Raw genomic sequence first — 27,283 nt, 5'->3', positions numbered from 1 at the left:
GCCCCCACCCCAGTCTGACCTTTCACCCTCACCTTGACCTCTTTCCACCTATCACATTTCCGACGCCCCTCCCCCAAGTCCTTCCTCCCTACCTTTTATCTTAGCCTGCTGGACAAACTTTCCTCATTCCTGAAGAAGGGCTTATGCCCGAAACGTCGATTCTCCTGTTCCCTGGATGCTGCCTGACCTGCTGCGCTTTTCCAGCAACACATTTCCAGCTCTGATCTCCAGCATCTGCAGACCTCACTTTCTCCTATAACCTGGTGTTGTGTGATTTTTAACTTTGTCCACCCCAGTCCAACACCAGCTTTTCCACTTCATACCTACCAAAAATGCATTGTCTCACACTTGCATCGCTTTAATCAGCCTTCCCTATTCTCTAAACCATGCAATTCAAAACCTTTCACAGTTTATGAAGTTATACATGTTGTGGACCAGACCAGACCTCCTCAAAACTTTTCAAGAAAGTAGTCCGGACCTGAACTTTGCTCGTTGTTTTAAGCAGGTGTAGAGCGGATATTCCAGAGTGATGCAGCAGGCCCAATCACTTAGTTTTCACCAGAACAGAATTTATTTGCAAGATTATCAAATGAAACACAAAGTGAACAGAATACAGAAAAACTTAACCTATTCCAAAACCCAACAGATTATCCCAACTTAATGATGCTGTTTCAACTACTTACAACAATCCACATATACAACCCCTTGGCAAAAAGAGGAAAACCCACATGGGTCGTACAGGAGAGATGTCAGAGGGATTCAGCATGGAACACCTTCTTCCCTATGGCTGTTTCTTTGACCAGCAGCCTCAAAAATGACTGACTGCTTTCTCATAACAGCCAAACCACAAGACCAAAACAAAGTAAACCAGAGTAAAGTTGAGCTGGAAGAACTGGCCACTCCCCTTTCATTGTACAATTGTTTTTTTATAAACTTAAAGGCTTCCCCAAGTATATCACCCCAGACATTTTAGAGCCTGTGTCTTTAGGACCTCCTGAAAAAAAAAACAAGGACAACATAACCTTGTTAAAGGAGCAACATCATCACATACATCCCTACAAATGACTCCCAAATCCAAAACAAAATGTCCAACACCAATCTCCGTGTAATACCACGTCCCATCAGGCTGAGAAATTACCTTTTATCCCCACTCCTGATTTCTGTTTTGTTTTCCATCATCTACTTGTCCCTTGACCCCACACACCCAGACTTTAGACCAGGGGTCTATTGTGCAGTACCGTATCGGAGACCTGAATAAATTCCAGGACCTTGATCATTTATAGTCACAGAACCAAACCAAATGCCAGGTTTGCAAAAATGTGCATAAAAAGATCAGCCTTAGAGTCTAAGGATGTAGCGACAAATTTAAATGAACCTGCCCCTGGCCCTACATAATGTCAACTAAGACAACAGCTTTCATTTGATGTACACAAACATCTCCATTTTTGTTACTTTACTTCACACAGCAACCCTAACGCCAAGCCCCCAATAGATATCGACTGAACAGTCAGTGACACAAATAGTCAATTAACCAAAACACTGCTAAGGATTGTGGGAATTGGTTCAATATTGTGACTATGAGATAGTTAAATTCATACATCTGTAACGAGAAAAGCAAATAGAAAAAAAAAGAGAAAAACCCTCATCTCAGCTTCATTCCAGATGGGCACAATTCAATGGATTTAGAATCAATATTAAACCCAGTAAAGCCAGCTAAAATTCAATTTCAATAAATAATAAAAACACAATAAGTATGTTCCAGTTTGCAAAATGGGATTTTTTTGGATTTACATTTAAAAACAGACTAAATGTCTGTGAAATCCAGCATTTGTATGTTTAATAAATGTTCCACAATATATTCAGTTAATAAATATTAAACATAAAACTTACACTAGACACATAAACTGCAAATAACTTTAAAATCCCTGTAAATTTTGTTGATCTTATGGTATATTTATTAACTCTATTAGTTTCTTTAAAAAAATGTTAACAACAGATCTCTGCAGCTGGCTATTAAACTTCACCTTCTGTCTCCTCCTCCTGCCGCTGTTGGCTACTACCTGGGTGCTGATTCCAGTTCTTTCTGCGAGAAAGTTTCTCACCTCCATTATAATAAACTAACCTCAGTGTTGGCAGAGTGTGAGAAATCATCACAGCAGGCCAATTATTCTGGGTAGCTTAGCATAGTTAGGATTTCCGACAGAGTTTTAAAAGCCAATCATTTAGCCAAAAGCAAAAAACGTATCACTTGAAAACGTATATGGGCCGGGTGCTGGCAGGTGGGACAAGATTGGGTTGGGATATCTGGTCAGCATGGACGGGTTGGACCGAAGGGTCTGTTTCCATGCTGTACATCTCTATGACTCTATGACAATGCCGCAGAATTTACATGGAATATAATGCTAGAGTTTAATGCATACATTGTTAATGTTTAAACAATTCAGCAACAGGAAGAGATATCCTGTGGGTCATGAAATGTCACAAGTGGAAATAGTTACATGGAAGGATGCACGTTAAATTAGGAGCCAGGGTTTGGTTTTAGGATGCGTAATTTTACAATATATATTAATAATCTATATCTTGGTGTGCAGGGGTTAATTTCCAAGTTTTCATATGATACAAAATTTGGATGCATTGGAAACGGAGGAGCACAGCTTACAACTTGACAGGCATGACGACTAGTTAGGGGGTGGGCAGTTGGGTGGCAGATGCAGTTCAGTGTAGAGATATATAAGGTGATACATTTCAGTAGAAAGAACACAGAGATACGGTATGAAATAACGACTGCAAAGAGGCCTGGATATACACGTGCATAGGTCACTAAAAGGTGGCAAAACAGGTAAAGTAAGCAATGAATAAACCATGTGGTATCCAAGGTTTAAGAGCAGAGACCTAGAGTATTACACTGAGGAGGTTATGCTGAAGTTGTATTGAACACTGGGTAAACCTCAGTTGGAGTACTTAGCATAGTTCTGGGGGTTAGATTTTAGGAAGCAGGTGAATGCTTTGGACAGAGTGCAGAAGAGATTTATAGGAGTGGTCCCAGGGATAAGCAACTTCATTTAGAGAGACAGATGGGAGAGGTTTGCCTTGGAAAAAGTGGCAAAAGGAGATTTGATTATTCTTTTCAAAATCATGGAGGGGTCTGCTCGCAGGAGAAAGGAAAAAGAAAGTGTCCTCCAATAAATATGATTGACAACTCGTGTAAAATGGTAATTTGCAAAAGGAAAAAAAAGGGAGGTAAGAAAACTCTTTATCACCCAGCAAGTAACTAGGGTCTAGAATCAATTATCGAAAAATGTGGCAGAGACAGGTTCAACTGGACATTCAATAGAGCACTGGACTATTATTTAAATGGAAAGAAAATTCTGAGGCAGGAGAAAGGCATTGTCATAACGCTCAGTTAGTCAGCCAAAGCAGACCCCCATTATGGGCTGAATGGCATCTTTCTACACTGTGACAATTCTGAGACTCTATGCAATTGATGGATGATGTGTGTCATTATTAGATTAGATTCCCTACAGTGTGGAAACAGGGCCTTCAGCCCAACAAGTCCACACCGACCCTCTGAAGAGTAACCCATCCAGACCCATTCCCCTACATTTACCCCTGACTAATCCACCTAACTCTATGGGCAATTTAGCATAGCCAATTCACCTGCAAACCTTTGGACTATGGGAGGAAACCGAAGCACCCGGAGGAAACCCACGCAGTCACGGGGAGAACATGCAAACTCCACATAGAGAGTTGTCCAAGGCTGGAATCGAACCTGGGATCCTGGTGCTGTGAGGCAGCAGTGCTAACCACTGACCCACTGTAATGAAACAGCTCACTGTGAATCTCTACTTGTTCAGAAAAGAGAAAAACAGAGTCCCATTTCAGCAGACTGCTCATCACTGAAATAAAAACAAACTTTAGCTGAAATTGCTGGAGAAACTTACTAGGTCTGGTGGCAGTATCTATGGAGAGCATTAATGTTTCAAGCCTCATATGACAGCTTTGGAACTATTAATCACATCCAGCAACTTAAAACATTTTCTTTGCCTTCTCATCTTCTCACAATTTAATAATTCTTCTTCTTTCCATTTCTCATCCTCAACCACATTACCCATGCACCCAATTTTCCAGAAAGCTTTCTCAGCCTTCACAATTAAAAAAAAATCAATTATTGGTCTAGTCAGTCACAAAACCCAAATGCCCCATTCAGCCATTGCTTCACAAAACTTATTAAAACTGAAGGGGATAAAATAATTCCAATGTGCTGGCCCCAAAATGACCTGTTCTGGAAACTATTTCATGTTTGAAAGTGGCAGAGGCTGTATAAATACATATCAGAAATATAACAATCATTGTGGAAGTGATGTCTTAGTGCATGCCACATTTTAAAGAAAACAGTTCAGTTTAAAACTAGCTATCCCATTAGTCCTGGAAACAGAGATAAAAACCTGACTTCTTGTCAGCTGTGTGACCAATTGTTGCAACCATACCACAATTTCCTGTGATACAAAATAGCAGCTTATTGTTAACAACTAACAACCGAACCGTTAATGCAGGCTTATGTCCATATTTACAAATGCTGTGTTTCTATGCTCCTCCCCTGTTACACATATATATATTTTTAGGAAAGGTTGTGGCTGATTTCAACAGGCCAAGACAAGGAGGAAGCATCCTACCCAGAGTTCCATTGAACAGCCTACCAGTAAACTCAACTAAACCTCCAATGTATCTTTCTCACTTCTTCAATACAACATCAAAAAAGTCAACACTTAGAAAAGCATTCATTCTCAAGTCAGAGACAGAGTCTTGGAGACAGGACTGAGCCCAGGGCAGCGCCAGGCACAGTACTCCTGGGGGCAGCCACTGCCTGCAAGGAGAATGCTATATTGGAGAGACAAGTTGGAAAAATTAGCTTGCTAAGTTGAACAAGAACGCAAATGAAGTGAGGTAACATTGCACACTCACTGTATATAGCTCTGGCAATAACAGTTGCACGGTCAGTTTAATCAAACCGTCAAATCTGTAATCATTCAATGAGGAAAAAGTATCTTAACATTAACATTTAATATCAATTTCAGCACGGTCCATTTTTAAAAGAAATTGGAAGGAACATGTAGGAGAGGCCCAGGGAGGGCCAGTAGGCTCAATTGGTTCAGTGACTAAAATATGTTGTGTGAGACCTTGCCTCCAACAGGGTATTGTACCCGAAGAATGTAATTTTCCATCACGTAAAAAACTGGATATCGTGGGTGTTGTTTAGATTAGATTCCCTACAGTGGAGAAACAGGCCATTTGGCCCAACAAGTTCACAGCAATCCTCCGAAGAGTAACCCACCCAGACCCATTTCCCTCTGACCAATGCACCTAACACTATGGGCAATTTAGCATGGCCAGTTTTCCTGACCTGCACATCTTTGGACGATTGAAGAATCCAACAGATATCTGTTGCAACTAACTATTATATACAAACATGACCTTCCTCAGAAAGCAGTCTCTAGGCTCTGGAGTCAAGGGACAAGTAGATGATGGAAAGTGAGGACTGCAGATGCCAGAGAGTCAGAGTCGGTAAGTGTGTCGCTGGAAAAGCACAGCAGGTCAGGCAGCATCCGAGGAGCGGGAGTGTCGATTTCGGGCATAACCCCTTCATCAGGAATTTCTGAAACGTCGACTCTCCTGCTCCTCAGATGCTGCCTGACCTGCTGTACTTTTCCAGCGACACACTTACTGACTCATATTAAGATATTGGCTTATAACAGAGTGAAGTATCATGCTTCAAATGATCCAATTGAAGGTGGACTATGAGATCTTTATATTCTTCAGTTATGTGTTATGATACAGTGAAGATATTATGAGCAGGATTCTCAGAGGCATACCAACATACTCACTGTAAGAGTATATAGTACAAGTTAATGACAGCAGCACAGGTTTAATCCGTACACCAGATCCTTGAACCTGGAACCTTGGTGTTTCCTAGAGGTATAAAAATCTACAACGTTGGCATCAACTTTAGGAATTTTTATTTCCATTTCTTCCCATAACAGAGAAAGATCAACTTGCAAATGTACTACAGCGAATGAACCCTTATATGTTTAATATCACGTATGGAATAACAATATCCATGTATTCCAGCAATGTAGAATTGATGAATGGTGTGTGTCTATTTGAGAGGATAAAACATGGCACCATGAGGGGTCCCATTTTCCCAAGCTGGTAAATCTCAAACTAAAGGCAAGAACTACAGAAAGATACCTTTGCGTAGTTCCATTATTACTGCAATGGCAGTTTTCAAATCATTACATGTAACTGATGCCTGTATTCAGTTTTCTTCCCTGATGCTGGTGTTTTATTCACTGGCTAGAAGCTGTGAACATGATCATCAGCCCCTCCTGAATGCTGACAGAAGGCTCACTAATTAAATCATTTCAGGAGCTGCCACACGGGCATTGATTCCTCTATGAGGCAGGCTCACTGTAAACAAAACACATCTGTATCACCAAATTAAAACAGGCAGACAAAAACACTACTGTTCACTTCTTATTGGTAATGTTGGGATTTTAAAAAAATTATCTAAAAACTGTGAACAGCTATCATATAAATGCTCGAATAATGATGTTTGATGTGGAATTCTTTTAACACCAAATTGAGGTTCTATGTGAATGCAGTCCAGAGGTGGAATTCCGGCTCACCCTAAAGCCATACTGAAGGGGAGCAGGATTCCCCAGAGAAACCTGTACCACTGGGAACTGACATCATGCCTCATTGAATTTACAGTCTGCACATTTAGCAAATCAAAACAAAAAAACCCCACACAATTTCATATTGAATGGCAAACTGGCAAAGAGGCATGTAATAGTGATTGGAGGAACAGGGAGCAGCGCAACACAAATAATTTCACTTGGCCCTAAGCAGCAATGTCAAGCCCTTAGAATAGCGCTGGGCATCTTTTAGGGAGAGTGAGTTGGGGGAAAAGGGAATGATAGTCAGGCTGATGATGACTGCATGAAGAACTAACAGAATACTTAACAAGTAAGAATTTAGGATTGAGCTGGACAGATCTACCCTTCCCCCCTTCATCCTACACACAAACATAGCCTAACTTCATCCACAAAGGCAACTGAGACGTGGAGGAGGGAAACAGGGGCTGAAAGGCAATTCACTTCCAAACCCCACTTCTGTCTGAGGTCAGCTCAGAATGTTTCCCATCAGAGGCCAACCAAGGTCAGTCTTAGTTAAACCCAGTTTCTTAGCTCAGCTCCAGTCCCAACACCTTTCCAGTTGATGAGGGCTTGGGTCCAACTCATTTTCACTCACTAGCTCGGCTTCTTAACCAAAAGACAAAAATAATAAGAAGAAAATTACTGCAGACGCTGGCATCTGTACTGAAAACAAAAAAAATGCTGGAAATCACAATGGATCAAACAGGTTCCAATGGCGAGAGAACAAGCAACTCTGTTGAAGAGTCAGCTGGACTCAAAATGTTAGCTTGCTCTCTCTCCATGGATGCCACCCAACCCGACAAAATTAAAAGGGTTTATTAGCTCTGCCACTTGGGAATCATTAATGGCCATCTTTATTAATGAGTCAATTCAAATTATCAATTGATTGCTTTGGAATTTTTTTCTGAAATTCACGTTTACTTTTGTGGCTGACTTGAAACAAGGCCAGAAAATTCGCCTAGCTTGTCTCAAGTGAGAATTGTCAGGAAACTCTCTTACCATGAGAGATAGTTCTAGGATTGAAAGTTACCAGGCTGAGAAAGGAATAAAACAGAAATAAACTGTCAAAAGTGAAACTCACTTTGTCTGGGTCTGGAGACGTTGAATGGCTACTAGCGAGACACCAAAGTAGATTCGTTGTGTTAGAAAAAGGACAAGTCCTATCCTGCAATTTAAAGTTCAAGTGGACTACAACAATTTGTTTAATCTATTGTGCTTTTCGTCTGTTCATGTTCAAGGGGCAGAGAGAGAACAAAAACAGGTTCTGATTTTGAGAAAGTTAATCTTTTACTAAGTAGTTTTGACAGTAATGACAGCTCCAGATATCAGAGGGATATTACGCTGAAGAATATCAATAGATTGACCAAGCAATACAAATGAAGAGATGTCAGCCAAAATGAATGTCATTTGTTTCTCCAGGTGTTGAGTAATTCATTGCATTTCCAGTGTCTTAATGGATTTGATTTTGACTCATTAATATAGAGATTTCTTAATTACATTTCTCAGTTCAAGTTTTAGCATAAAGCATGTTCAGCTGAAAATATTCACATTTTAGTTATAAAAAGCATTCATATTTTGCCACCACTAAAATATGGTGTTGTTTCTCCAGGTGTTGAGTAATTCATTGCATATTTCACATCTGCAGGACACCCAACAAATTCTTTAAGAGGATTGCACAGCAAAATATAAATGGAGGAAACACAGCAATCAATTTGCACACAGAATTCTCCATAAACCGGCAAAATGATGATCACCATATCATCTGTTTTTTGGGGTTAGCATTTCCAATATCTTAAGAGAGGACTTAGAAAGTGAAGCTGCAGAGAAAGCTTTTCTTCACTGTTGATGACCTTACATAGCATAGATTGCTGCACTCACTGTCCGAGTGACGGTTAGTGATGCAACACCATTTTCCTTCCCCTTGGAAATGGAATTTTTTTTCAAAAAACAATAGAAAGAAACAACAAGACTTGAAACTGCAAAATATCAGTGGAAGCATTCTCTCCTCCCCCAGATATCATGCCATGAAGCACTGGATTTAGTTAATTGTAGAAATTCATCGAGCGTTGTTCAATAATTGAAAAGGTTATGCTGACAAATAGTTGATAGATGTGCAATTTAAACCAAGATTTATACTAGTGATGCACGTTTGATTAAGATCCTTATTCATAACAGTCTTTCCACTGATTCAGTACTTGCATTCTACAAACCATTTTGTTTTTGGCACAATGCATAGATAAACAAAAGCAGTTTATCTTCATTTCATACTTCCAGTATTGTATTGCAAAGAGAGCGCACCAAGTTATCGGTAGGCAATAAAGTGATTTGCATCCGGAAGCAGGTGGTGGAAGTTTTTGTGCAATCATTTTGCAAGATAGCAGAATCTACAAAAAGACACCTCACACAGAATATTTCCAACCACAAAAACAAGGATCGAACACGGATGACAAATTAGAAAAAGGAATAGTTTCATTACAAAGAGGAAAATTATCAGAATTCGAGTGGCTTCCAATGTATTCAAACTAACTAGAGCAGATGCTCATTTCAAATCTGCAATGGATAAACTTCTGTCAAGCAAAGGTATTAGAGATATGGATCAAAAGCAGGAATTTGGAGTTAGATCACTTTCAGACAAGATCTCACTGGACGGTGGGACAGGGTTCAGGGGCTGAATGGCCTACTCCTGCATATGTTTGGTTTCAACATGAACAAGTGTGGTTTAAATTGTTGCAGTCAGTTGCATAATGCGTACATTTCTCCTCACTGATACATTACCTGAATCTATTTAGTCCTCGCTGAAGTACATTTCAAGGAGACTGTAGTCTTCTATCATTGGAACAAATGAGGAGGAGCTTTGGTGATTGCCCAACTTTGAAGCATTCAGTCTTGCTGTGGCATCCCCTGAATGGCATTTTTCATAGGTGCCAGTGGGCAGGACATCAGCAGCAGACACACTGGCCAACTTTAATCTCGGATCAACTAAACCAACAGCATAAAGAATGGCACTATATTGAAGCTGGGACTATCCCAACAGGCAAGGTTTAGATACACTGGATAACCTATCAGCGACATTAGTGTTGACAAGATCAAACTTAAAATTAGCACTGCTGATAAAATCGAGGGAGGTAGCGCAGAGTAAGAGGATGCAGCACTTTGACTCACTCCCTTAACAGATAAGGGAGATTCAGAAAATGTGGCAATATTATTACTTTAAATAAACCCCACAATGTTGCAGAACAGTCGGGGGCGAGACTGATCTGCAATAGACGTAGAATCGTCATTTGACAGAACTTAACAAAGTCGCCATGATCCTCTTCCAGACCACATCATTTCAAATTCTGGATTCTTTTGAAATATTCCCTCAATCATTTTCACTCAGAGTTTGCTTCAATGTTGGTGGTTTAATAGCAAGCGGTGGAACTACCTCGAAACATACACTTTTAACTGTAATGTCTGTGTTCTGGTTAGGCTGATACAAAATCTACTGGAGATGAGATAAATAAAGCAAAAAACTGCTTCATTTTATTCAAAGCAGATCAGGAGCAGCACCATGCATACCTAATATTAAAGTCCCAACCCAGTGACAGTACAGCAGGGGCCCAAGCACAAATTAAACAGCAGAAGCAGGCTGTAATAGACAGAACAAAGTGATCCAACAGCAATAGTTCAAAATTCTACAGTCCTGCCACATCTAGCCAAGAATATTTCTGAGGAGTAGGCCAACTGAGGGAGAGCAGGCAGCTCCAAAAACAGAGTCATAGAGTTTTTACAGTTCAATAGAAAGCCCTTCGGCCCACTGTGTCCTGTTAGTCACCAAGCATCCAAGTATTCTAATCCCATTTTCTGCACTTTGCCTGTTGCCTTGTTTAGATTAGATTACATTACAGTATGGAAACAGGCCCTTCGGCCCAACAAGTCCACACCGACCCGCCGAAGCGCAACCCACCCATACCCCTACATTTACCCCTATACCTAACACTACGGGCAATTTAGCATGGCCAATTCACCTGACCTGCACATCTTTGGACTGTGGGAGGAAACCGGAGCACCCGGAGGAAACCCACGCAGACACGGGGAGAACATGCAAACTCCACACAGTCAGTCGCCTGAGTCGGGAATTGAACCCGGGTCTCTGGCGCTGCGAGGCAGCAGTGCTAACCACTGTGCCACCGTGCCGCCCACACGTTTGCGATGGCATTTCCAGTGCACATCTATATTTTCTTAAATATCCTGTGGTTCCCACCACCACCACTCAATAGGTTCCAGATACTCACCACTGTTTGGGTAAAACATTTTTCGTCAAATCCTCTCCATACCCTGTACTCCCCATACACCCTGTCAATGCCCCTCAATTTTGTTTGGCTCAATTAGGTACGCCTCTCAACACTTCTCTGCATGAAGGTGCACAACCCCAGGCTATCTAGTCCTCATTTCTGAGTTTCTCCAGCCAATGGAACATTCTGGTGAATTTCCACTGCATCCTCAGATCACATCCTTCCTATAGTGTGGCAAGATAGTACATTTATTGCAGGGCACCTTAACTGTCCTTCATCATGGTGGGGGTTTATCTAAAGTAATAATGTTGCCACATTTTCAGAATCGTCTTTAGCTGTTAAAGGAGGGTTCAAAGTGCACCCATCTTTATTTGGATGGAAATGTAGTGTTATGACACGGCAGTGAACCCTTCTATTAATTAAACTAAACATCCAGAAGTGCTCACCTCACCTCATAATCTGTTCAAATATGAGTGACAGAGAACTCCCAAATTCCACTATTAAAAGAAAATAATATCAATTTATTATTTAAGTCTCAAAGTGAACATTTTACAACAAGTATTCACAACTCTAAGTCCCCCTTTCGCTTAACTGCTTATTACCTGCCTCCAACTCTATAACAATATACTGTTCCAATAAAACACTTATTAAAATTTAGTTTCAAAACCATACAGCAGCTGTCGTCTTCAGTGTCTTTCTTTTTCTGGCTGAAGATCTCCCTGGGTCATCTTCTTTCTTTTACTGTGAAGAGGTTTCATATGAAATGGTACCCTAAACAGAGAGTGTTTCAATATCCTGGGTCTCTCTCTCTCTCTCTCAATGGCAGTTTCTCTGTCTTTTTTATATGCCCAACATAAGTTCATCTCATTGGTTCGATGTTGGCAAAATGATAAATTCAAACTCGAATGGGTTTTAGTATCCTGGGGCATAAATTAAACCGATTGGTTAAATTCAAACTGTTGCCAAAACAGCAACCAACACAGGTATCTATTTCACAGCCAAATGTTACATATTTTCAATTTTTCAGTACTCTCTGAGATTACTCTTGTAAGCTCTCAGTGCAGAACATCATTCACTCTCTCTTAAAGGTAGAGTACGTACTGTCAACTTCATAACAATAGTGTAGAAAGGTTTGGAGAGAAAGCAGGAGATTGGCAATAGGTAATGCTGTTTGTTTGAAGAGGTAGTGCAGGCACAATGGGCTGTAAGGATGTCTTCTGCATTATAACAATTCTGTAATTCTGTGATTGAACTGCACAGTGCTCTAACAGTGACCTGATTAACACTGTATACAGCTCCACCATAATGTCCTGGGTTTTGTGTTCAGTGGCATGACTTATAAAAGACAAGCATCCCATATGGTTTCTCAATCCCCTTATCGCCCAAGTCTTGCTTTCTTCAAGGATCTAAGGACATGTGTGCAGCAAGGTCCCTCTGATTCAGTAGATTTCCAAGGGTGCGAGGATGTGTACCCAATGCGCCAGCATTGCTCATAGATCAGGAACTAATAGAAAGTAGCAAACAAAACGCTGTCTTCAATCTGATTTTTTCTGCACATAATAATATTAAAAACTAGTCAAACTATGTCAGCTCCGTACAAACTTAGATGCAATTTTGTCTGTCGTTATTCACTGAAAGAGGAATTGCAGCCTGTTATTGTTTCTCCGCTCAAGGACGTTCATGTCCTCTCTCAAATGGGCAATAAGCCACAGGCTTGAACTCTGACCCTCCCAGTTCCTCATCTGTTAAACCGAACAATCAAGCTCCCAAAAGTTTCAACTCAAGGCTATCATATCAACACCTGAATCAGAAGTTGTGATCTACGGCTTCAGGAAATATGTGCAGTAAATGCCAAGGTCAAGAGACCACGATATAAAATACAATGCTTCTCAATAGATCAACATCATCTACTGCTTCCCCTTGAATTCAACTGGGCTCTTAATCTTCCCCATTAACTTCTTACATTAAATCAGGCATGCAAAGAAAGTACAAGTTTCTGCGAAATGTTCTTTGTGGGGCTTGCAAAGTTTTGGCATATTCATGCATACACTGCAAGTTCTCAATTGCTGTCCTTGTAATGCAACAAAAAGGTAAAAGACAGAACACTCATTTGAAAAGACCTCTGCAGTTTAAACTCATGGCGCAGCTTTAAAAATTAAATAGTTTCAACATTAGCTTTCAGGTCAAGGTGGCAATTTCGTGGAACATCTGTTCCAGCTCGCTGCAGAATCAGTACCAATATTGCAAAGAACGATGAGGGGTTTTAATTTCGGTATTTTAATGAATAGTATAAACACAGCAACTTTAAACCTACAGAGAGTATCCCAGTAATACGCTCAGAGCTTCAATCACTGGCACGCTGTGAGACACGCCTCAGCTGCTCCAGTTTTACAGAAGGTCAGGGGAAAAAAAAAGTCACAGGTTTATAAGGCAACTTCCAGTTGTGAATTCTGCAAGTTACTGAGGGCCAGGTTCAGACCCACACAACGACTATCTTCCAAAGACTGTAGCATTTCATCACATATTGTTCTTTTGTCCAAGAAACAGTGAAAAACAAAATTTCACTCGCATGTTAGTGCAGATCACCAACATCAGTCTTGAACATTTTACACCAACACAAAACAGGAAATCCCAAAATGTTCATGCCAAGCTAAGCTAGTGAAGTAAGGAACATTTACAGATAAAAGCCACAGTGTTTGCCCAGACTGGAAACATCTGTTTACTTAAAAAAAGAATACAAAAAGAATCTTTATGAAAAATTGCAGCTTTAATTTAACAATAATTAATTGTTGATAATTAATGCAGCTTTAATTTAACAATTACTGCCTCCATAAGGAAGCACATTCACTTTAAATATTTCCATGTGAAAGTCTGACAGACAGGATTTCATTCCAAGGCAATGGTTCCATCTAAAAATGGTCAAATACTGGAGAGGCATGAACTCTTTATACAAGTCACATAGATTATCACTTATACACTCCAAAGTTTTTAAGTACTGCTCCATTTCAGCAACTTCCCCTTGTTTATTTTTTCATCTAGAAATAAGTTTAACCTGGTAGTTTTAGCCTGCACTCATTGCTCTGACATTTTTCCCTTTCAAGGATGGCAGAATAATGCAAGTCATCATTGGTCAATGGTTCGCGACATGTTTTTAAAATACATTAGCACGGCAGCACTTCTTTTTTCATTATGGTGCCAGTTTCAATTGATAAAAGTACTGCTTATTCAAACCACTACTTGCAAAAATATAAGCACTGGGGAAAATCCAAACTCCAACAGGCATGAAATCTCTCCTATATCATGACATCATGAGAGAGCAGGCTGCAGGACACACACTGGATATAACTCAATGGTATTGACAAAGGTTGTGACATCAAGTAGGGCTGATGGTAGAACCTGGAGACAATGCAGTTGGGTTGGTCAGAAATAATTTGAAAACTGTGCCAGACATTGTTTCTAAAATGGGTGGGACATTAAGGTTATTTAATGGAAAGCTGTCATTTTCTAAATGGCTTAATTATTGAGGGAATTGCTGAGTGTGAAACTGAACCAAAGAACACAAAGATCTAAAAGGTCTTATGCAGAGCTAACTCCTCCCAGCTGGGCAGGAGGATGAGAATGAGAAGATTCACAAATGAACACTACCCCTCATTGATAGTGACCCCAACTAATAAAGCAGAGAACAAAAGAGTAAGAGTTAAGTACTATGGATTTTGGAGATTGGAAACAAAAACAGGAAAACTGTTGGAGAAACTCAGAAGGCTTGACAGCATTTGTGGACAGAGAAACAAACAGAGTTAATGACTTGAGTCCAAGAATCTTTTTTGGAATTCATAAGGACAGAAGAACTTTGCTTCTGAAGAGCAGTCATGTTGGACTCTTAATATTTAACTCAGTTCCTTCTTCGGATTTCTCCTCGTTTTCTGATGTTGCCATTTTCTCTAGAACAAAAGAAACTGCTCTACAAGTTCCAAGAGATAAGGAAACACTGAGAAGGCTCAGCAGGTCAGGCAGCACCTGGTGGGAGAGAGGAAGTGCTAGCTTCAGGCCAACGACCCAATTGTTCCTGCAATGCTTCAGGTGCTCTAACTAGGGCTGAGATTACAAGATGCTGATTAGGAAATTTACATTCCTTCAGTCAAAAGAAATGTACCAGTTATTGCACGGATTTTGAATGGGGCTTCTGCCACTATATTGACCACTGCACATCATGACAAAGAGATGTCAGTATATTGTATACAGACTGTTGGTCAGTGCTCCAGACTGAGATGAGGAAAGTGGGTCAAAGTGTATGTAAATACAAATCAGGTGCAATGAATGTTATTTTCTGTATTGCCAATTTAAACCACTAAAGACAGCTTCCTGTACTACATTAAAGAAAAACAAGATCAATATAAGCATTGGGACGCTCACACTTATACTGCAAACAGTTCACTGGAAAACAGACATTCACACTTACAAATAACATGTGAACAACTTGCGCTTTCAGCGTCAGCAGTGTCCTCAGTAAGGGGCATATATCACAGAAACATAACAAGGCCAGTTCCCCTGGCTGAACAGTAATAGCTTTTTGAATTGCAACATTATAACAGAAGTCAAAATGAAGGGTTTTTCCTTTTACAAAACCAAGATTATTAATAAAACTGCAGCTGTTGGAAATCTGAAATAAAAACAAAGAGACAATTCCAAGGCATTCTCAAATTTAAAACTCCAAGCTGGACTAGATTCAATGAGAGCTGATATGACCACAACTGGAAAATCAATCTAATTCTGGATCTTATAAGAACAAGTAATTTTATAACTGGAAGACAACCAATGAAAAAACAAGTAAATGTTTCAACTTTGATTCAGAAATTTTATTCTAGCAAACAGACAAAGTCGATTGCAACAAGAAACAAAACTGAAAGGATACCTTAGCAACATATATTCATACAAGGGCATCTTATCAATTACTGAATCCCTATTTCCTTTCTCACTGCCCCTGCTGTATACAGTTTCCTGAACCTGATCCTCCCCAAAGTGGCATCAGAAAGAAAGTGAAGGTGGTACCCAAGAAAAAGGAATTGGATGACTCTCCTATCTGATCAAGTATGCTTTCCACTGTACGTTAAAATAAAACCCTCAAGAAGTGCAACAGATGAAACAGGTTCTGGGAATAGGTTCTGACTAAGCAGGAAGAATAACATCCAACTAACACAATGAAGTTATCAAACTACAGTGCTGTTCTGTTAGCAGAGTACAGATGGTTAATTGAGCCCTATTGATCGTGCACATTTTAAACTGGCCTCTACTTTCTTTGGTAGATGATAAAATCAAAATCCATTTACCAATGTTACCCAGCGACCTCTTCCTCCATCTCCATATTAGACATCAGCATTAAAAGAGGAAACCTGAAAGGGTTCAGAAAAGATTTACAAGGATGTTGCCAGGGTTGGAGGATTTGAGCTATAGGGAGAGGCTGAATCCGCTGGGGCTGTTTTCCCTGGAGCATCGGAGGCTGAGGGGTGACCTTACAGAGGTCTATAAAATTATGAGGGGCATGGATAGAGTAAATATTCAGGGTCTTTTCCCTGGGGTGGGGGAGTCCAGAATGAGACGGCATAGGTTTAGGGTGAGAGAAGAAAAACTTAAAAGGGACTTAAGGGGAAACGTTTTCACGCAGAGGGTGGTGTGTGTATGGAATAAGCTGCCAGAAGAAGTAGTGGAGGCTGGTACAATTACAGCATTTAAAGGCATCTGGATGGGTAGATGAAAAGGAAGGGTTTAGAGGGATATGGGCCAAGTGCTGGGATTCGATTCGGTTAGGATATCTGGTTGGCATGGATAAGTTGGACTGAAGGGTCTGTTTCCAGGTTGTACATCTCTATGACTCTATGAATGAGCCTCAGTGGTCAAAGGACAGTGCAGCTGGTCAATAGATAAGGCAATGCTGTCCCACATGTCAGGACAGCAGCTCCACATCATTTCCCCACTGCCAGCTTATTTTCAAACCCTGTGGGTTCGCTATCCGGTACCCAGTGAAAGTTTTTTGGAAGGCTTAAGCACCAGCTTAAGTGCATCGTCCACTGCATATTAAACTGCAAAATCCCTCAAGGGATGCAAGAGTTGGAATATTTCATTTTATGAATGGCTCCAGGTTAGTCAGCTGCACCAATATCCAATTAATACAATGTGATGATCAAAATACAGCAAATGCCAAGCAAAATTCACAACTTGGTGCCAAATGAACTGAACTAGCAACCTGAACTAGGAACCTCAGAATAAACCACAGAAGCTTCTTCAGATGTCAGAATAACCCAGTTTGCAGAAACAAGTCCAAAACAGCACATTTCCCTGTGGCCAGATGATGTCAAACCTTTTTATCTAATGAAAAAAAACCCAAGGGGTGTTATATTTTAACATTTTTTAGAAAAATACCCAATGGGAATCTTTTTACTGCCTTGAGCCTCTTCATAGAATCCCTACAGTGTGGGAGCAGACCAGATCATTCAGCCCCATCAAGTCTATACCACCTCTCCAAAGAGCATCCCACCCAGACTCACCCCCATACCCCTGCATTTCCTTTGGCCAATCCACCTAATCTGCACATCTTTAGACTGTCGAAGGAAACCAAAACACCTGGAGGAAACACCCCACAGACACAGGCAGAATGTGCAAATTGCACACAGACGGTTGCCTGAGGCTGGGATTGAACTTGCGTCCCTGACACTGTGAGGTAGCAGTGCTGACCACTGAGCCACCATGCCTCTTGTAACACCCACTCAATTAAATGCAGGATTTGCAGGACTGAATTAATTCTGAAAAAAAACTCCTGATACCCAGCTATTAATTGCTGCATATTTTCAATAGAGTGACTATGACCTTGTGGGCAGATAAATTAAAAGATCATAACCAAAAAGTAAATAATTGCGATGCTCTCACAGTGTTATTGGTAGTGCCCACACACTAGAAATCTTCCAAAAGGATCAACCCCCTGTTCAAGGCTCAGCTAATTGAGCAGGTTATAAATATCTGAACAAGTTTTATCACTTTGCAATTAATAGACTGGTAAATCAAGTGATTTGGCTCAGATCTTGGAATTCACTCCAGGCTGAATTACATTGTAGGGTAAATACAAGTGCAACTCATATCTGCTGTCTAATTGCATTATCTTAAACAGGTTTTGATAAATACCATTGATGCATGCCATAAAGCAGCAAGTGCTTTGTTTAAGGAGTGCCATTAGCTTTGGAATATTTTCAATTACCAGCAATCCAAAAATCAAATTAACGAGAAATGACAGAAATGGCAAGTCTAAATCCTAGAAGACTCAATGGTTGGAGCAAACATATCCATCAACCCTGCTACACCAAGGATTGGATGAAGGACCAAGGAAGTCTTTAAATGATGAGCACCCATTGTAAATGTCACAGGGTTCCAGTTTAAATCTCATGCCAGCATCATTTTGATGTAGCTCCACCGCCCTAGTTTACCTTCTTTGGATTTTTATATTTTTGGTTATAGTGGGCAGTGTTTATGGCTTATTATTTGTAAATTGGTGACTAGATTTTAAACAAAAATTTTAAATATCCCACTCTATAATAAAAATCAAGGTTAACATTCAAAGTCCAGCACTTCCTCAGTACTGTACTATCAGAAGCACTATCTTCTGAAGGTGATGTCAAATTAAGGCCCCATCTGCCTGCTCCAGTGGATGTAATGGATCCCATTTACACTAATTAAATAAATAAAAAGACAGGAACATTAGCCCTGGTGTCCTGTATAATACTATTCCTTCAAACAACCCACAAAAAAAAAACAGATTCATTGATCTTACCAGAGGATGAGCAATAACTGCTGGTCAACCCAGCCACACTCATCTCACAAATGATTGGGGGAAAATAAACTTGTATATTGTCTGTGGGAGTGGCTGAGTGCAAAATGACCTGCCCCATTTCCTGCATTACAACACTGACTGCACTTCAAAAAGGTATTTCACAAGCTCCATATAATTTTAAAATAGCCTGATGATTATGAAAAGTGCTATGTAAATTCAAGTCTTACTTTGTGAAAATTAGTCAAGACATATTAGTCAACCTTAGCAGTTACGGTCATTTGGAATTGTAGTCATTACACCAAACAAAGCAGATGTCTCAGGAAATTCCTTCCAGTGACCTTTGCTTTCAACATACAGCAAAACATCTCATGCATTTAATGAAAGTCATTCCACTCATTGGCCAACATGGACCGTTGCCAAAGCAACCAAAAACCACTGAATCAATTCACAGATACCAGAAGGAAAAATGATGGAGGAATTGAATTACCTGATCAGTATTGGAAGACTTTCCGGTAAGGACTGGACCTTGAGATAGAAGGCCTGGAAAAAAAAACAACCAGTAGGACAGTGAAGTTAATGTCCCCTTTTCATCCTTCCCTTCTCCCCATTATTTGCTACAAATCTGGAATTAAAGCAAATCCCGCCAAATATCTGGGAGCCATGTTGCCCAGGATGCAAACCCAAAACAGAAAGGAAGCCAGGAATCACTTCTGATTGAGATATCAAGCTACCAATTGCTACTGGAGCCCTTTATCATGTGCATGCAGTCATTCTGCAAAAGCAAAAAGATAATGGGGAGCTTTTTTTTTTAAAAAAGGATTGCTCATTCTAGCTCACAGTATTATCCAAGGTTCTACACTGTTTGCCATAGCAGCATTACCACCAAATCAATTTACAGAATTACGGAGTTGAGATGAGAGATAAAGGGCTGTATTCAGTCCAGACTTGCTTCTGAAGAAAGAAAACATTCTAACAGGATATGGCATGACTCATTTTGTGGAGCTGGAAATGTTAAACTGAAGGATAGAGTAAACAGCTGATAATACTGCAGTCTTCAGACGTGACAAATACATAGGCCAAGGTCTCCATGTAAGTCACTGACATTTAATTTTTTTAAAATTCTAATTTTTTTAAAAAACTGATAAATAAAACAAGAGACAGAGCAAAAAGAGATTAGCCCCTTTCCTGGATTCAAACCTATTTATTTATTTATGACTCAAGTAAAAACAATGGTACCCAGACCACAGAAGGGGCCTCAGCTAGTTTGTAAGGATCCTAAAGCTGGTTACAGAAAACATCTTCAAATTATGCTTCAAAGCACAAACGTGGTTGAACATGGCTAGACTGGTTTGCATGCACAAACAAATAAAAGGTGACGTTGCCAAAGACCATTGGGCTGCTCCTTGATTGGAGAGGGACAGAGATGTGATGATGGTTTAACCTGAGGGTCACCATGCCTCAGGTGAAGGAAAGGGTTAAGAGGAGGCTCCCTACATGGTAACCTCAGCTGGTGCAGGGTTGAGAGGGGGAGCCCTACATGATAACCTCAGCTGGTGCAGGAATTGAACCCACACTCTTGGTATCACTCTGCATCACAAGCCAGCCATCCACCTGAATCAGCTAATGACCTCCTATAAATACATACATTCCAATTTATAGGGTGCATTTTATTATACAGCATAAATGCAAGTTGCTGTTGTGTTGATGTATTTTTTTTCTCTCTCAGGATCTTCCTCGCAGTGGATCAGAATAAAGATGGAAGAAAGTGAGTGGCATCAGCAGCGGTGAGTTTACAGAAAATAACTGCCAAACACTTGAAGCAGATATTGTTGATAACCATTTCTGCTCCTTTCTGAAATGGCCATCGTTGAAGAACCAATCACCGTTTACTTCAGGTTGTGGTGCTTTAACTACAATAGCTGCTGCAGAGCACATTGAGACTGGAGAGCTAGTTTATACAATTTGTAAACTACACAGAAAGCCTGTGAGGTGCCTCTCTGAATGAAAGCATTAGCCCATCTATTTACTACCTTAAAGTGTCTTATAAGCCCAGAAAATACTTGTTGCATACTATGTCACACAAAGTGACAGTAAAGAGCTTGAGTGTTACTGCAGAGTTCCTCGGTGATGCAGATCAAGAGGGAGATTAGGTACTTGGTCAAATTACACTCCAGCACCATCAGCGAGGCTGGCAAATGCACAGCACCAAGAAATGCTGCACTGTCAGAGGTGTCGTCTTATGGACAAGATGTTAAATATTACCTTCCAGGCAAACATAGAATTTCCTTGGCACTGTTTCAAAGACAACCAAGAGTGTTTCTCCTGGTGCACGTCCATATTTATCCCTCGATTAGCATCAATAGGTTAGGTGCTGTTTGCGGGAGTTTGCAAAGTGGTGATCACATTTCCTAAATTCTAGCTGGAATTTCAAAAAAAATGAAGGTAAGTCAACAGTTACTTTACCTGCAGCGTTGCTTAGGTTAGCCCTCTTAACACAAGAAACTGTGTTTGTTATAATGGTGTTGGACTTTTATTACGACCAATATAATCAAACATTAGTTTACAACAGAAAGCACTGAGAGCAGCAAACTTCCAATAAAGTGTCATGCTTCAACTGACCCCTGGGTAAGATGGAATGTGAGACCTTTGTAGCCTCAGGTCACAAACTGTCATAAAGTGATGGTATCATGATATCTTTTAAAAGGTTTAGTGATCCATGTGATGTAACACAAATAGGCGGGGGGAGTTCAAGACTAGGGGGTATAATTTTAAGGTGATTTTAAAAAGACATAAGAGGCAAAGTTTTTACGCAGAGGGTGGTGTGTGTGGAATAAACTTGCTGAGGAAGTGGTGGATGTGGGTACAATTCCAATTTTTAAAAGACGTTTGGATAAGTGCATGAATAGGAAACATTTGGAGAGACATAGGCCAGGAGCAGGCAAGTGGGACTAGTTTAGCTTGGAATTATGTTCGGCATGGTCCTATTGAACCGAAGGGTTTGTTTCCGTGCTGTATGACTCTATGACTCTATAATGCTTGGAGCATCTCAAAGTTATGAAGGATGCAACATAAGTTCAAAGATGAATTTGGTTTGATGCCAACAAATGTTTGGCACAAATCTCTAACTGGCCTCATCAGTCACATACATCTAAAGCTCACATTCTTGCTCATAAGGAAAACGCAGAAGTCTCCAAAGAGTCAGACAGTAATCAAAACAAACAACAAAGAAGATAATATACACAATGTTCATTGAGCCAGTTTGGAAAATGCAGCTCAGGAAGTTATGCTTTGAGTCATTATTAAAGTTTTAATATCAAGAAGCAATCATTGGAAGGAACTAGGAAAAACTAATCACCAAGTTGTCCCCACCAACTCTGTGTGGCAAGGATGGTACGGGAATGATTAGGATCAATTAAGACAGGAAGTTTTTCGACAGTGTACGGGGGCAAGTCAGGAAGTTAAAAGAGATTTGAAGACATGGCTCATATTTTAGGGCTGGGTTTGTAAGTTAAAGACTATTTTAAAAACCAGGGGACAGAGTCTTAAACCGCTTACCCTTTACTCCGAAACTGAGATAAGGAAGAATCTCTTCAGAGAGTAGTGAACCTTTGGAATTCTTTACCCAGAGAGCTGTGAAAGCTCAATCACTGAGCACAGTCACAGCAGAAATTGCTATATTAATTATATGGCAAATGGTGAATGCATGGGAAAGTAGCATTATGACAGATGAGCCATGATCTAATTGCATGATGGAATAAGTTCAATGGGCTAAATGGCCTATTCCTGTTCCTTAATTAGAACTCCACGTGTCAATGTCCCAACCCAGTTCAATTCCATTTGAAGTATCAACCAGGGAAAGTAAAATGGCCAACTGGCACTCAAAGATATTGGAGCAGAGATCTAAGTTATACAATAATACTATTGTATAATGTCAGCTAGTGTTCTATTGAATTCTTTTAATTTCAATCCAGGAGTTGGCTTATAACATTTATTCAGAAAATTCATTCTGAATTTCATTCAAAGCTTCTTTAAATGTTAGCATTAAGAATAAATTTCAGTGGCTTTCTCTAAAATATTAGACTTTTTAAAAAAAGACTTGCATTTATAAAGTGCCTTTGATCAGAACTTGCAAAGTGCTTAACAACTAATGCAGTACTTTTTGCTGTACAGTCATTGTTATAGTGCAGGAGACACAGTAGTCAACAAACTGTCATGACCAGCAAGATGATATTGACGGGTAAATCTGTTAATAGATGTTGATTAAGGAATAAATGTTGGCCTTGATAATGTGGTTAATTCCTCTCAGGACTGCATTGGAGTATCGCCATGGATTTTTGAATGGTGCTTGAGTCTGCCAATTATAACTCAGAGGCAAAAGTGAGAACTGCAGATGCTGGAAATCAGAGTCTAGATTAGAGTGGTGCTGGAAAAGCACAGCCAGTCAAGCAGCATCCGAGGAGGAGGAAAATCAATGCTTCAGACAAAAGCCCTTCATAAGGTTCGGATGAAGGGCTTTTGCCCGAAACATCGATTTTCCTGCTCCTCGGATGCTGCCTGACCGGCTGTGCTTTTCCAGCACCACTCTAATCTAGACAATTATTACTCAGAGGTAAGGATGCTAACAACCAAATCAAGGTGGAAATTTGGAAAGATTATTTGCATTCAAATCCAAGGAGTATTATTGTGAACCAATAAGTTTAGGAAGAAAATAAAAGAATTTTATAGAAATGCTTCATTTCAGAGAAGCTTCACTTGACCATTTGCAGGGATCAAGGGGTTACTGTGAGGGTAGGTTAAGCCTGTACCGAAAGGAATTTAGAAAATAAAACAGGTGTAGTGTTATTAAAACACAAAAGATCCTGATATGAACTTATTAAAAGGTGCAGCAGGCTCGAGGTGGTGAATTGCTGACTCATGTTCCTGGTTTTTATGGGACCATCATTTTATTATTATTTTAACCCAGAACCAGAAAACATGTTGCTGGTTCTGGGTTAAAAATGTGAGAAATTAATTATCACCATCTCCATGTATTGAATCCAATCATTAAGTAATTATATAAGACAAGAACAACTGATGACTATGTTGAGAGTTGGCTAATCAAGGGCAGAATGGAACATGGTCCATATACAGTCACAGACACATAAGAAGTCAGAGCAGATGTAAGCCACATGGACCTATGGTCTGCTCTGCCATTCTGTAAGATCAAGGTTGATGTGTTTCTTTCTCAAATTCCACATTTCCTGAGAACCCTAGATTCCCAGCTTAACAAGAAACTACCTCTACCTTAAAAATATTCAATAACACCACCTCTGCTACCTTCTGAGGCAGAGAATCCCAACGTTACAAAAATGTCTGAAACATAAATTCCTTATGTTAAAACAGTGTCTGCTAATTCTGAACTCAGTAACAAAAGGAAATATCCTTTCCACGTCTGCCTCACTAAGATCATTCAGTATACGTACACACATCAATCAGGTCACCCCTCACTCTTCAAAACTCCAGTAGAAACAAGCCCAGCCTTTTCAACATATCCTCATCAAACAACCTGCTCATTTCAGGAGGTTGGAAAACCACTTCCAAACTATCTCCACTACATCTGTGTCCTTCCATAAATGAGTAAGCGACAAATGCACACAATATTTGAGATGTGGTCTCACCAATGTCCTCTACAACGGAGATAAAACACTCTTACCTTTATCACAGAATCTCAAAACTGTTAGTGCAAAGAAGGTTATTTTTGCATCAGGTCTATACCCAGTCTCTGAGAAGTATATCTTATTGTCAATCTTCTGCCTTTTCTCCCCACAACCCTGCATGTTGTTTTTATTTAACTAATTATCCGGTGAGCTCTTGAATGTCTCATTTGAATCTCCACCACTCAATTCTAGAACCCCACTGCATGAATAAATGTATCCTCTTGCAACTGCTTCTTTCACAAAATAGTTTAAAAACCCGTGCCTTCTCATTCTCATTCATTTTCAAGCTGGAAGTCTTTACACTGTACAGATCTCCCTCAATTTTGAAAACTTCTAACAAATCTCTGCTGATCTTTCACGTCTCCAAGATAAATAATCGCAACATCTCCAATCTATCTTCATAATAAAAAAAAGTTTCTCATCCCTGGAGCCATTCTCCAATGCAGTCACATCTTCCCATCGTGTGGTGCCTAGCATTGAACACAATACACCAGCTGAGTTCTTATAAAAGTTCATCATAGCTTCTCTGCTCTTGTTTGCTATGGTCCTCTCAATGAAGTCCAGATTACTGAATGCTTTATTAACAGTTTTCTCTACTTGTCCTACCATGATTAATTACATACCAGTATGGACTCAGATCTCTACTCCTGTACATTTTCTATTTCACACAGCCTCTATGTTCTTTGTACCAAAGCATAACACCTTGCACTTTTTCATATAGAATTTTAAATACAACCTATCCACTTACTGCACCAGATTGTCAGTATCCTTTTGAAGTTCTACACTGCTATCCTCACGGCTCAGAATTCTCCCATGTTTTTGTCATCTGGATCAGGAAGAGAAGAATCCCAATACTAACCACTGAGGAAAGCCACAACAAAATTTCATCCAGTTCAAAAGTAATCCATTATCCATTATCATTTGTGTGCTATCTCTCAGCCAGTTTTGTATTCATATTATCACTGTCACTTCGTTCCATGACCTATAAAATATTCCTCACAAGTCAGTCATGTGGCACTGTATCATTCATCTTTTAAAGTCCATGAACAGCCTTCCCCTCATTACCCCTCTTTATTACATCTTCAAAACACTCCTAGTTAGCTAGACACAGTTTTCTCCTTAACAAACCCTATGCTGAATCTTCCAAAACTAACCAATGTGACTTTTCATGCTATCCTGATGAATTGTTTCTAGAAGTTGCCCAATCACCAAAGTTAAACTGACTGGCCTGTAATTACTGGGAAATGTTTACAATCTTTTTTTGAACAAATACATACTGTTTGCAATTCTTCAATTCTCAGGAATCAGACCCAATACAAGGAAAATTTCAAGATTATTGTTAGTATCTCTGCAATTTCCACTGTCATTTCCACAATATCTCTAGATGCAGCTCAACCAGATAAAGGTGGCTTATCAACTTTAACTACCAACAACTTACCTAATATCTCCACGTTATCAATTTTAAGCCTTTCTAGTGACTGAGTTTCCCCTGCTGGAACACTGGCCTGGGTAAATAATGACTCATGCGAAGTGTGCATTCAACACATCAGCCACATTCTGAAGTGTAAATCCCCTTTTTAGTCCCAAATCAATCCTACTCCTCCTTCTGCCACCTTTTTACTATTGATGTGCTTATGGAAGACTTTGGATTTTCTTTTTCATGATCTCTCTTTGCTTCCTCAGCTCCCTGAAGAACCTTCTGTATTCAGCTTGGTTCTCAGCTGAATTTTCTGTGTGACACCGACCAAAAGCACACATAACTTCACTTCTAACCAAATACCTCTGGATTTCAGACGTACCTTTCCCCTTTGAAGGAACATACCTTGAGTGAGCCCAAGTACTGTTCTTTGAGGGCAGTCCATTGTTAACCTTACTTACTTCCCACCAACCTTTCACTCCAGTCTAATCAATTCAGTTCTGTTCTTGCTGGAGTGAAGTTGGGTCACCACCAAACTCTCAACCCATTCTCACCAGGGGTTGATTAAGTCATTTTTCACCATCATGCTAAACCCTATGATAGAATGGTTGCTGTCCCCTAAATGCTCCCCGCTGTCACTTGAACTATTTGATTCACCTCAATCCCAAGAGCCAGGTCTAGCAGTGTCTCCTTTCACATTGAAAAGGATACACAGCTATATAAAATTTACCAAAACACTGTCCTTCACAATCCTTTACGTTACCAGTATCCCAGTTTATATCCATGGCTTTAAAGTTTTCCCTATTCTATGACCTTTACACTTCTCGAAATTTCCTTACAAATTTGTTCCTCTATAAACTTGCTACTAGTTGGTCGTCGGTGATCACGCTCTAATTGCATGCTTATTTATTAACTCTAGCCAAATCAATTGTATCATTTAACTGTCCGAAATATCCTCTGTCTCCGGTATTGCAAAGCTCACCTCAAGCAAAAGGTGAGCCACACCCCTCCTCTTATTTTCCTTTCAATCTTTGGTGATACCTCATAGCCAGGAATATTTCACACCCAGATCTGCCCTTATGCTATGTCTTCATTATTGTTGCACCACAATCCCAAAAGGCAGTCTGTGTCTGTAAACTGAAGAAGGGCTTATGCCCGAAACGTCGATTCTCCTGTTCCCTGGATGCTGCCTGACCTGCTGCGCTTTTCCAGCAACACATTTTCAGCTCTGTGTCTGTAAACTCCCCAGTTTTATTAACTATATTACCTGCACTCACACACATGCAGCATAACCCTGAAGTAGACTTCATTGCTCTCTCCTTTATTCTGACTTCACCTTAAAATTTACTAATTGTTATTATAATGCT

General features: G+C 40.0%; 1 protein-coding gene across 6 annotated transcripts in view; it reads right to left on the bottom strand.

The window, feature by feature from the left end:
* rab27a (RAB27A, member RAS oncogene family) overlaps window positions 1-27,283 on the bottom strand; it is a 131,126-nt gene that overhangs the window by 90,894 nt on the left and 12,949 nt on the right. For 4 of the 6 annotated variants that reach the window (XM_043677507.1, XM_043677504.1, XM_043677503.1 and 1 more), the window contains exon 2: window positions 19,291-19,343. The exons of the other annotated variants lie outside the window; for them this stretch is intronic. The gene's annotated coding sequence lies outside the window, so the exon portion shown is untranslated. The remainder of the gene's footprint in view (window positions 1-19,290; window positions 19,344-27,283) is intronic. 6 annotated transcript variants of the gene reach the window in all.

Source organism: Chiloscyllium plagiosum, chromosome 36 (genome assembly GCF_004010195.1).
Source record: "Chiloscyllium plagiosum isolate BGI_BamShark_2017 chromosome 36, ASM401019v2, whole genome shotgun sequence".
NCBI classification, from domain to species: domain Eukaryota; kingdom Metazoa; phylum Chordata; class Chondrichthyes; order Orectolobiformes; family Hemiscylliidae; genus Chiloscyllium; species Chiloscyllium plagiosum.
Note: the sequence above shows the minus strand (reverse complement) of the source record. Positions and strands in the feature narration are given on the sequence as shown.